Raw genomic sequence first — 12,674 nt, forward strand, 5'->3', positions numbered from 1 at the left:
CTTCTAGCACATAATTACCCAAACAGAAAATTGGCAGGTGAATGAATAGGCCATATTCAGATGATTCTACTTACAAAAGGTACATAGAATATTTTTCTAAACATTTACACGTGCTGGTGTAAACCAATGGTGAGAAAACAGAAAGGAGCTGTGAAATAAAAGGTTAATTTAGTTTATTTCCTTGCCAGTTTAATAAGGTTTTTTTTTACTTCAACTATTTTTAAGAAACACTTAATGAATTTACTTAATAATTCTAGATCTGTGATCATTTTTGATCTAGCAGTTACACATTAGAAGAAAACTTTGTCCAAAATAGGAATCTTAAAGGAATATTTTAAGAGGGATTGTTTTCAAATAAATTTACTTATTAGTTTCCCTAATCATGAAAGTGAAACATTTTTGCCTAAACTTGTATTTTTTGCTTGTCAACTTGATACACCTGGTATGAAGGCACCTCATTAAAAAATTGCCTTCACTGGTCAAATTGGCACTCAGACATACCTTTGTTTCATTGTCCTGACTGCTAATTTATTTAAGAGGCCCTAATCCATCTTGGGCAGTGCCATCACTAGGAAGGTGCTGGCATGTATAGGAAAAGCACCTGAGCAAGGCAGGGATGACAAGCCAGAAAGCAGCACTGCCCCATAATCTCATTTCTGTTCTTTCTTCCAAGTTCCTGCCTCAGTATCCCCTGTAAACCTTTGTTATGTAACTGTTTCCTCCAAGACTGAAGCACTCCTTCCCCCAGGGAAGCTCCTGAAGCAGGGAAGTAAACAACTCAAAATAACTGAAGGAAATCCTTGAAACTGCTCAGATTCACTAGGATCCTCCTTTCTAGAATAAGCGATAAAGCTGCTGAGGCTTATTCTCAGACAAACCAAGCTCTAAAGACCAGATGAGCTACCTGGAAGAAACAGAAACCAGCCAAGCTGCCTGAAAAGGACAGAAGCCAGTGGTTCCTAATATGTGGCTTGCAACCCCTTTGCCTAGTGACCCTTTCTGAAGGGTTGACTAAGATCACCAGAAAGCACAGATAATTGCATTACCATTCATAACAGTAGCAATTTTTCAGTTATGAAGTAACACCAATAATTTTTATGATTGGTGGTCACCGTGACATGAGGAGCTGTATTAAAGGGCCCAGCATTAGGAAGGTTTTGAACCACTGGCTTAGACAACTGAGTCCCTGGGGAGGGACACTTTCCAGTCGGTTGAGTTGCCTACTGGCTGTGGAGCGTGCTTCAGTTTCCCAGATTTTGTGAGCTGTTACCAGTCTCCGGTGGGCTTTGGTGACAAAGCTGCCTCTGAGTTGTTTGAGTCTGTGGGCAACAGAAATGAAACTCATTGGTTCACCAACTTGGTCTTTGTATCAGCACTCTCGTCTGTCATTGGCTCTGTATCTTGGGTGAGTAGACACATGCGTAGTATTTCTCCAGGAAATGTCTTGTAACACAACACCTGTAAGCCAAATAAACTCTTTCCTTCCCACGTTGTTTTTGGTCAGTGTTTTATCACAGCAGCAGAGAAGCCAATTAGGTCATAAATATCAATTAATATACTTGAACATAAAATTAGATTATGTGTGAGTCAACAAATAATTTCATCTTTTCCACCCACCTTTGCTCTAATTTATAATGTCGTTTTGTTGCTAGCCTGATCTTTTCTAAAAGAAAACAGAGAAGTACTGGATCTGGCGAGGAAAAGTGGGACTGGGAGGAGCGGAGGGAGGGGAAGTGCATCAGGGTATATTGTAGGAGAGAAGAACCACAACAAACAAACAAACAAAACTCCAATGGGCTTGCTATCCTTTTGGGGAAACATCCCAGCTCTCAGCACACTTTGCCTAGGAACATAGATGAGAAAAAAATTATACCTACATAAGGCTTTATCAAAGAATTAAAGCATGTTTTAACACAAGAAAACTTAGCAATCATGGTTATTATGTTAATACTAATGGAAAGCAGATCTAGTTCTTTATGTATTTCTCCAGGAATAGATATGACATTTATTTTTTTAAAGAAATCCATTAACTGCCATTTGTTAATATCACTGTATCTAAGAAACCTGCAGATGCTCTGAGTTCTTCTCTTTTAAATTAGTTGTAGAATTAAACAAAGTTCTTCATTGAAATGTGGAATTATTAATATGTCTGAGTGCTGATTGTTTCAGCTAAGCAGGTGGAAAACTGAGCGGTTGATAGGAGGACTTGGCACAAAGACCCAGTTCCTGCCGTTGAGTAAGGCTGGGAAATCGTTGCCACACTCAGAAAACCCTGGATGTCTTAGAGTCCTCTAAAAATAGCTCAAGTTATCTATTCATTCACAGGACAGTGTAGGAAAAAAGTGAAACATTACCATACAGGCAAGGGACATAGCTAACCTAAGATAGCTCGTATGCCCAACAACTAAAGGAACACGACACCATGTCGTAACAGATCTTGAATACACGGACACAGCACACCAAGTTACAGATGTTTCCTCTCCTGCGGCATTATCTTTCACTATGTGCCAGCAAACACCTTGGAGGCAAGTTGGCCTGCGGGCTGAAAGTTTGTGGGCAGATGAAGTAAGAGTGGCAGGGAATAGATGGTTAGGCTAAGGCAGTCGGCCGTCTTCAGGGAATAGATGGTTAGGCTAAGGCAGTCGGCCGTCTTCAGGGAATAGATGGTTAGGCTAAGGCAGTCGGCCGTCTTCAGGGAATAGATGGTTAGGCTAAGGCAGTCGGCCGTCTTCAGGGAATAGATGGTTAGGCTAAGGCAGTCGGCCGTCTTCAGGGAATAGATGGTTAGGCTAAGGCAGTCGGCCGTCTTCAGGGAATAGATGGTTAGGCTAAGGCAGTCGGCCGTCTTCAGGACTGATTCTTCGAGACAGAAGCATAGCGTAGTTCACTGTGCAAGTCAGCTTTTGGTCCTGAGACAAGCAACTTGGGAGAAAAGAATTGCTTGTCTCATAGCCTCACAGATTTCAGTCTGTTACCAGCTGGGACATCAGGGTTTAGGGTAAGGCAGAACATCAAAATATGGAGTGCCTGATCGAGCACAGCTCTTCTTCTTATAGTCACTGAGGAAAAGAAAAAGCTCATAGGTTTTTGGTCCTCACCCTGACACAGAGAGGTTGTGGTGGTCAATCTGACTGAAAAATTGGACTGGACTGAGATGTCCCTTACAGTTTAGTAAAGTATGCCTGTAAGTGTGTCTGATGCAGTCCCAGAGATGATAAGATCATGAGCAGTTTCATATAATGTAAGGTCTTTCTCACTGGTGAATTAAAACATGGAATGGACCTCTTTGCTTTTAATAGCTGAGTGGTATTCCACTGTGTGAATGTACCACAGTTCCTTTATCCATTCTTGGGTTGAGGGACATCTAGGTTGTTTACATATTCTGGCTGCTGGGAATAAAGCTGCCATGAACACAGTTGAACAAATGTCCTTGGGGTATAGTAGAACATCTTTTGGGTATGTGCCCAGAAGTGGAATAGCTGTGTCTTGAGGTAGAACTATTCCTAATTTTCTGAGAAAGTGCCAGATTAATTTCCAAATATTGTACAAGTTCACACTCACACCAGAAATGAAGGAGTGTTCCCCTTTGTCCACACCGTCACCAGCATGTGGTGGGTGTCACTTGAATTTTTGATTTTAGCATTCTGATGGGTGTAAGGTATAATCTCAGAGTCATTTTGATTTGCATTTCCTGATAACTAAAAACATTGAGCATTTTTTAGGTGTTGGCCATTTGTTATTCTTCTGTTAAGAATTCTCTACTTAGCTTTGTACTCTATTTTTAATTGGATTATTTGGTTTATTGGTGTTTAATTTCTTGAGTTCTTTATATTATAGCTCTCTGCTGGACGTAGGATTAGTAAAGATCTTTTCCCACTGTGGATTGTCCTTTTGTTCTGTTAATAGTGTCCTTTCCCTTACAGAAGCTCCTACTACTCAAATATTTTTAAAAAATCTTGACATTTGCTTGCGAATGGATGGAACTAGAAACAATCTTTCTTAGGAGGTAACCCAGACCCAGAAATGGTATATACTCCCTTATAAGTGGATATTAACCATATAATACAGGATAACTGCACTATAATCCACAGACTTAAAGAAGCTAAGTAAGAAAGAGGACCCTAGGGAGGATTCTTCTTTTTTCTCCATGATCATTTAGTTATTAAATTATACAAAAAGTGGAGGGGGCAGCTTAGGGGCTTGGCCCCAACCCTGGCACCACGACAACCTAGCACTGTCTGAGAGGCATGGATCTGAGGGAGACCCACAGCAGGCAGGAAAGAAAGGGCCAGATGAGAGGCTGGGGACACAGAGGGTGAAAAGAGCCTTCCCAAGGGCTGGAGCAGGTGGGGTGCTGTGGGAAGGCAGGAAAAAACAACAAATGCTCATTCGGAAGCACAACTAGAAGAGACACCCGAAGTGCTTGAAGAGCGGGAGCAGGAGGGGTGCTTACCATAAAGGTCCTAGGGAAGACCCCACTCCACGGGGGATCAAAGCAAATGCTGAGACTCACAGCCAAACTTTAAGGAAGAGGGCAGAGTGACTTCGTGTAGAATCGGTGGACAGAAGGGCCTGAAGGGGACAGGAGCTGCACAGGATTAAAACAGAACTAACAAATCTGGGCCCAGGCTGGCCTACAAGACTGCTGCCCCAACCAAGGGTCATGCAGGGAGAAGAGCTTGATCACCTCCTCAATGCGGCTGATAGGCAGCGCAGTCTCCATGTGGGTTCTATAACATGAGGAATAGGGGCTGTCACTGACAAAGACCCTGTTGTCCGTTCATTGATCACTTCACCCTGGCAGTGTGGCCATAACAGCCCACAGAGGAAGAGGATGAAGGCGATCCTGATAAGACTCAATAGGCTGGGGTCAGATGGTGGCGGGGCTGGGGGGGTGAGGGGAGGGTGGGGGGAGGCGGTGGGGGTGGGGTGGGGGGAGGCCCTGCCCCTTTCTGAGGCCTAGGTAAAGAGGAGGAAGAGGAAGGAGGGGTAGAAAGTGGGACTTGGAGGAGACAAGGGATGCAGGATGCAGGATGTAAAGTGAAGAAATTAAAAACAAAAAAAACCAGTATATTTTTAAAATTTTAATGGACTGTTATTAGATTTGTGAAAGGCAGGAAGAACGTGTGTTAGAGAAAGTGGGTCCCCGCGTGTGTTTCTGGTCCTTCTCTAGGTGCGCGCTCTCCTGTGGAACATGATATGAGAGTCTTTGCTTTAACTCGACTTCCCTACACGAAGGGCTGAGTCCTCAGGAACTGTGAGAAAATAGATTCGTTCCTCACATACATTGCCTTTGTCATATATTTTGTAAGAGTGACATCTGGATAATAAAATACATTTTTTATATAAAAAGCCTGATAATAGATGATTACTGTGTTGGCCGTTACCATCTTCGCTCTGATATCTAAATATGCCAGCACTCAACTATGTTGAAATATCAGCATAGTGTTTTTGTCACTGTAAGCAATATATGTGATGACTAGCTGTACTTTTAATAAGTTATTTTTATGGTCTTTTTGTACATTTAAAAGCGATTATCATTGTTAAGTACTTGTATATTTATAATTATGATTCCTTTCATTGATACAAGTTTTATGAATAAACATATCTTAAGAATATAAAGAAAACATTGCATTTGCTATAAGTTTTAAATAGACACTTTATTAATTGCTATTTAAAATACTGTATGGATGACAGTAGCATTATTATGCAGACTTCATTTTTATGTGAGATATTATTACATTTTGACAATATGTTATTTTTCTTATTAAAATTGCTATAATATATTCTAAACATACATCAATTAGAGAGCTAATATATACAAACAACTAATATTATATGGACTGAGCAGATTGTACCTATATATTTAGGAACATATGTATGCACACATATGTAACAATAATTAAAATAAAAGAAGCCATTGATTTGAAAGAGAGTATTGGTTGGAGGAAGAAAAGAGAAAGGTAGAAATTAATTATATTATCAAAATAATTTCTTAAAGTCATAGTTGAAAAATAAGGCTTTTAAGGTGCATTTGTTTATCCTGTAGAAGAGTGATGGTTATCTATATTACAGAGGCTTAATTCCAATATTTGATTGGTTAGCAAAATGTTGTTTGCAAGTGGTCTGGAAGACAATATTTTGTCATAGTCTCTGGGGAAGACTGGGAAGAATGCTCCTCTGCAAAGTGTATTATTTTTATAGGACTCTTCTGCCTTTCCCTCTTTCTTGAATACTAACTGTGTGATTATGAGTGCCTTATAAGCAATGTTAATTTTGCTCTGTCATGTGCCCCTTGAATAACATAAGGACAGCATGGAAATAATTCATTGTTATTTACATAAACAGCTCTCAAACTTTAGTATGCATTTATTTATGAGAAAGGCTTCTTAAAGCATGATGCATTGAACATCATTGCTAGGATGCCAGGGCTGTAGTCTTGGAATGTAGTCTAATATTGCCGTTCTAATAGTTTATTTTACTAAGAGTTATTTATTTACGTATATGAGTTCTTTATTTGTATGTATGCTTGCATGAAAGAAGAGGACATCAGACCCCATTGTAGATGGTTGTGAGCCACCACGTAGTTGCTGGAATTGAACTGAGAACATCTGGAAGAGCAGCTGGTGCTCTTAACTCTTGTGCCATGTCCAGCCCCGCAAGATATGTGGGTCTAAGGTTTTGTGGCTAGGTTGGTGCCCCAATCCCTCCATTGGAAGTCTTGCCTGGTTACACATGTCCAGTTCAGGCTCTTTACCCCCCAATGCTAAGAGATTTATCTAGGGTGACCGTCATAGATTCCTGAGAATTTCCATTGCCCTAGGTTTCTAGCTTGACACAGAGATGCCCACTAATCCAGCTGTCTCTGCCAATGCTCTTTTCCTCTGTCTTCCTGCACCTTATAATTCCTTTTCCCATATCCACCCCTCTTCCATCCACCCAGGACATCTAATCTATTTCCCCTTCTCAGTGAGATTCGAGCATCCCCACTTGATCCCTCTTGCTACTTATCTCTGTGGTTTGTAGCATTGTTATTCTGTACTTTATGACTAATATCCATTTATAAGTGAGTAAATACCATGTTTGCCTTCTGTGTTACATCACTCAGGATGATTTTCTCTAGTTCTATCTCATTGAAAATTTCATTGCTTTATTTAATGACTGCACCATATTTTCTTTATCCATTCTTTGGTTGAGGCACATCTAAGTTGTTTCCAGCTTCTGGCTATTACAAATAAAGCTTCTGTGAACATAGCTGTGCTAGTGTCCTTCTTGTAATGTAGAGCTTATTTAGGGTATATGCCCAGGAGTGGTATAGCTGAGTCTTGATGTAGGTCTATTCCTAATTTTCTGGGAGACTGCCAAATTGATTTCCAAAGTAACTGTAAAAATTTTCACTCCCACCAGCAATGGAGGAGTATTCCCCTTGCTCCATACCTTTGCCAGCATGAAGTGTCATTTGAGTTTTTTATCTTAGCCATTCTGACCAGTATCAGAATTTCAGAGTCCTGCCTACTATGTGTGCAGGGGTAAAAGATGGAGCAGAATTTGAAGGAAGCACCAAACTATGGCTCACCTACCTTCAGACTAGTACCATAAGAAAGAGCCCACACCTGACATTATTAATTATATTTTGCTATAAGTGCAAAGATGACCCTAGCATAAATGTCAAAAGGGAGGCTTCACCTAGCAACTGATGGAAACTGATGCAGAGACCCAAAGCCAAACATTAAGTGGAGCGTGGGGAATCCTGTTGCAGAGGGGAAGGAAGGATTGAAAGAGTCAGAGGGGCTGAGGACACCACAATCAAACCCTCATAATCAGCTAACCTGGGACAACGGGGGCTCACAGAGACTGAACTGCCAACCAGACAGCATAAATGAGATAGCCCTGCACATATGTAACGCTGTGCACCTGGGTCTTCATGTGGGACTCCTAATGTGAGAGCCGCACTGCCTCTGACTACATTGCCAGCCTTTGGATCCCTTTCCTCTAAATAGGCTGCTTTGTCCAACCTCAGTAGAAGAAGGTGTAACTTCATATGCCAAGGCTGGTTGATATTCATGGGCAGTCTCTCCCTTCTGAGGATAAGGGGGAGGGGCAGAGGAGGGGAGGGGAGGTGAGAGGGAGGGACTCGGAGGATGGGGGGATTTGTGATCCCAATGCAAAGTAAGTAAATAACTTAATTTTTAACAAAAGGTATGTGTCTGTGACTGTAGGTTTAGCAAAGCAGTTCAGACACTTGTTGAATTTGTATGCTGACCTTAACTTTTTTTTTAAATTGCCATGCAATTGTGAAGGTATGTGCTGAATATAACAAGACTGTGCTATTAGTGTAATGCATCTCTCTAAACTGGAAAAGCTAAAACCTTGTACCCTATGTGATTATTTTGGATATGATTAGATGATGGCATAAGAGCATCTTTATGGGATTAGTGCTCTTTTTCAGGAGAAAGTTGTACAGGAGCTGTCAAACCACATGGTCTTCATCGGAAAATTATGATCAGACCTCTCATCGAAGCCATAACCTAATGGTATCTTAGTGTTTGACTTTCAACTGGGTGTTATTTTACCCCATTTATAGCAGTCTATTAGTGCAGTGCAAACTGAGTGAGCAGTGTCTGTCGTTGGACATTGGAAAACATGGTCATGTATCCTTTCTCATAGACAGAACACAAAAACTTTATTTGTTTAGAGGTGCTTAAACAGCAATTAAAGGCAAATATTTCTAAAATCAAAAATATAGTAAAGGAAGTGATCTAAGGAATTAAACATTTACTATATTTATTTTTTACATACACATTTATATTATTACACATAAATAAAATAAGCTACATACAGAAGGAAGAACCACGAGACAATCAGGAATTATATAAATGTTATATCCATAGTGTTTTGGCTATTTGTATTTGGCAACCTGGAAGAAAACACCTTTCATATCTTGGTGAGTCTAAAATTCTGAATGTAAATCAATAGTTATCATACTTCATCTCTATTAACTTAAAATATCTATGTAGACCTAAACATATCTTAACCCTAAACAACAAAGCTTAATTGTAAGACTAAACTATCTGGTCTTCAACCCCATCAGAGACTTGAGAAGGAATAAAACTTAATTACCTGAGTAAACTGAAAGTGCATACTAGCAGCTTCCAAAGTGAAAGAAATGACAGAAACAGTTGGCTGCCTGAATACTCACCCAAAACTCTATAATGTTGGAACATCTAATTCAATCTTCCATCACAATATATCTGACAGATATATTTGTGAGGACGTGGTTACCCTGTCTTAGAAGAGTTTTGCAGTTGACTCTGCCTTCATCCAAGCTTGCCCATTTTTAGGCAGAATTCTGTCTGTGGCAGAAATGAGGACATTTTCCCCAGTGGCTTGTTTGCCACATTTGAATCCATCTTCATTAGGAGGTTCTTTGAGGCTCATAATCCTCTTTGAGGTAGGCTGAATGTTGCCAGGAGTTAACCTGTCTTATTGTCAAAGAATCTTTAAAATAATAAAAACATCTTTAAATGCCATATTCTGTAGGTCTCTGAGGCTTTTGAAGACCTTATCTAACTGTTTTACCCTATTTATCTGTAGAATCATATCTATCTTATAAACCTAGAGTTATCTATTCTTGTGATAAAAATAAACTAGTAATTGACATGGCCATGATTTGATAAGCTAACCATTAGCTTGTATTACTTAATTATCCTAAACAGCCTGCAATCCCACTGTCAAGGCATTGGAAGTAAACCTTGTTTTATAATTGAGTTGTATGTGTACAATACTTCATATTAAAATACACACATATATGTATATGTAATATGTATGAAGAATAATCTTAAATTTGGATTCTATACCAATATATCAAAATTACACTTATTTTGTATCAATATACACAATTGTATACCAACGAATTAAAAATAACTTTTTTGTGAGTAACAACTAAGGCATTAATGTGAGGAGTAGCTTCAATAACCTACTTTTTGTCCTACCATCCCTATATATTTCTATATCCCCCCTTCTTTCTTTTCAACCCCTATCTCCATACCTACAAAAGAAAGAAAACGGAAAAGAAAGGCATCCCTGAGTCCATCCTCGTGGTCTTTCTGAATAAGACCAATAACTTATAACCAGCTCCCAAAAGAAAATAAGTATCTGTAGCCCAAGAGAGCAAGCAAAAACCTACCCAATCCTCCTTAGGGGAAATGGGTTGTCGCTCTCTTAACGTTTCTTCAGGCTAATTTGTGGCAAATAATACTTTTGTAGGGGCCCAAATAAAATTGGGGAAATGGTTAAACAAGCCGGAAATAGCATTTGTGGTACAGTTTCTAAATGTTGAGAAATTCCAGGCTTCATAGAAGTCCTGTGTGGGATAGTTTGAAATGTTGGACCAATTGGGATCAGAAGCTTTCTTCAAAGCTGTCCCATTCTGATGCATAACAGCACCTGAAGCGCCTGGGGCTGGAACATAATAGGCCCAAGATGTGAGCATCCAACACACTGAGAGGAAGAATCCTGTCAGATCTGATCCAGCATCAGTGTCTGGTTCTTTTGTTCTGAAAACATATAATTTCTCAAGAGTGTTATACAATGTCAACGAAATAAAAAGTAAAATAAATAAATAAATAAATAAATAAATAAATAAATAATAAACACACCAAAAGCAGCAGGAAATGATTTTGTGAATTTTATACATGCGGTAATAGGGCTGGTTTAGAAAATTCAGAGATAGTAAACGATGATCATCCCGTTTATATTTGGTACAGCATTTAGATGCAATTGTGCAGCAAAGTCCAGGATGAATATGAAAAATACAGTTGATTAACACAGATATACCATTTCATGGAAAGTTTATGTTTCTTTTCCTTTTGTTAAAAATCATCTCATTGTTTGTGTCGCAAAAGCTCAATAACATGAGAAATTAGTAATATATCCTAGTTTATATCAACATGCTGCATAAATAGGCACTGATCACACTGATACAATGAGTATAAAACAATTCATAGCTTGGATACATTTATTCTGAGGGTTCCAGCTATTGACTGGAAACATCTACGGTAGAAAATTTCAGATGGGTGGTGTCGCTCTGAATTCAGTAGATGACTGGGTTGAGAGTGGTAAGATATAGAGAAGAGAGAAAGTTGTTTGTTTTATTCTGACTGACTCGTCTGTGAGACTTTCAGGATGCACATACACTAAAGGGTAGAATAGAAATACCATCTCTCCGTCTCTGCTTTGGCCAGCCTCCTAGGATGGAATACAGTGAAGGGTCATAACCTGTCCTCAGCAATGAGAAATTCATAAAACTGATGTGTGTGATTATTGTTCAACTATGGAACTTCTAAATAATGCCAAGAGTCATAGAATTTAGAGATTTAGAGTTCTGTTAATTGTAGTTAACATGACTTATTTAACTGCATTATGCAGTAGCATGACTCAGAAGAGTTCTCAGAGGGCCAGTTAATGGCTTGTTCTTAACTTGCACAGAAGGTGTGGCTGTGCTTTCTGATGACCGAGATACATACAGTGCATGTCATCACTCACACAGAGGTGCTCAGCAGAACCAATTTGTCCTAAGTTGTCACCAGCAGGTTTCCAAATCCCTTATTCAGTTTCCAATGTGTTATGTTTTCACTTTATTTCTGAACACTTCTTTATCTTTTTTTCTTTTTATCATGGAATACCAAAAAATGATGAACATTTCCCATTTACAGTTTCTCAATGCTTTCTTACATGGCCGTTAAAATTAATTTTCCCAAAACAAACTCTCTTATCCAAAAATACTAATACTCTTAAATTTATATTACATTGTTTCTCAAGGATTGTCTATTTGTATACAATAATGAATCAGTTTACCTCGTTTACCTGCAGTTTTTTCCCCCCAAACTTATATACTAAGGCCATCGTGTTAAGTGTATTTTTGGTACAATGGTGGCACACACATTAGTCTCAGGTAACCTTACTCTCAGGTAACTTTCAAGATTGAGCACCTAGGGTGCTTGCTTTCATTGCTGAAGTTTTCACGTATCCTTCCTTTAGTCTAGAAGATGATATTTTTACATTTTTCATACTCAAGTCATCTTAGCAATTGAAAATTGTCTTATTCAAATACAGGTAAGTAAACAGAAAAAGCAGAAACAAGTATGAAAATACTGCGTGGTAAAGGTTTGCTCAACTAAAGTCACCATCACTTACTTCACTCTCATTACAAATAATATGTAATCGCACATATGTGCTATGCTTGAGGCCTATGAAAGTCACTTTTGTTGTATTATAATGAGAGTAATCATTGACTATGGGTTTTGTCTTAGAGTTTTGAGCCAGATTTATTAAACAATTAAATTAAAAATTTCGTGAAATGTTGCCTCTGAAACACATGTGAATTTTACTTTGGATTTTAAGAGTATGGGGTTTGTGAGACCATGAGTGGAATCTGGTGGGCGTAGACAAAGGAAAGGATGTGCTGTGGGATGTACTGGACCTGGGAGCGTGAACACAATTGTTTGCACCTTTCATTTTGGAAAAGCAAATTCCACAGCACACTGCAAAGAATTGAGCTTATTATCTCCAAATACCATTTGGAAATAAGTGATCAGCAGTGTAGAGTCATTAAATATATACAATTGGAATATTGAGCTTATAATCTATGAGAATGACGTGGGATATATTGCCTC

Source organism: Acomys minous, assembly GCF_964271855.1.
Source record: "Acomys minous genome assembly, chromosome: 5".
Classification (NCBI taxonomy): domain Eukaryota; kingdom Metazoa; phylum Chordata; class Mammalia; order Rodentia; family Muridae; genus Acomys; species Acomys minous.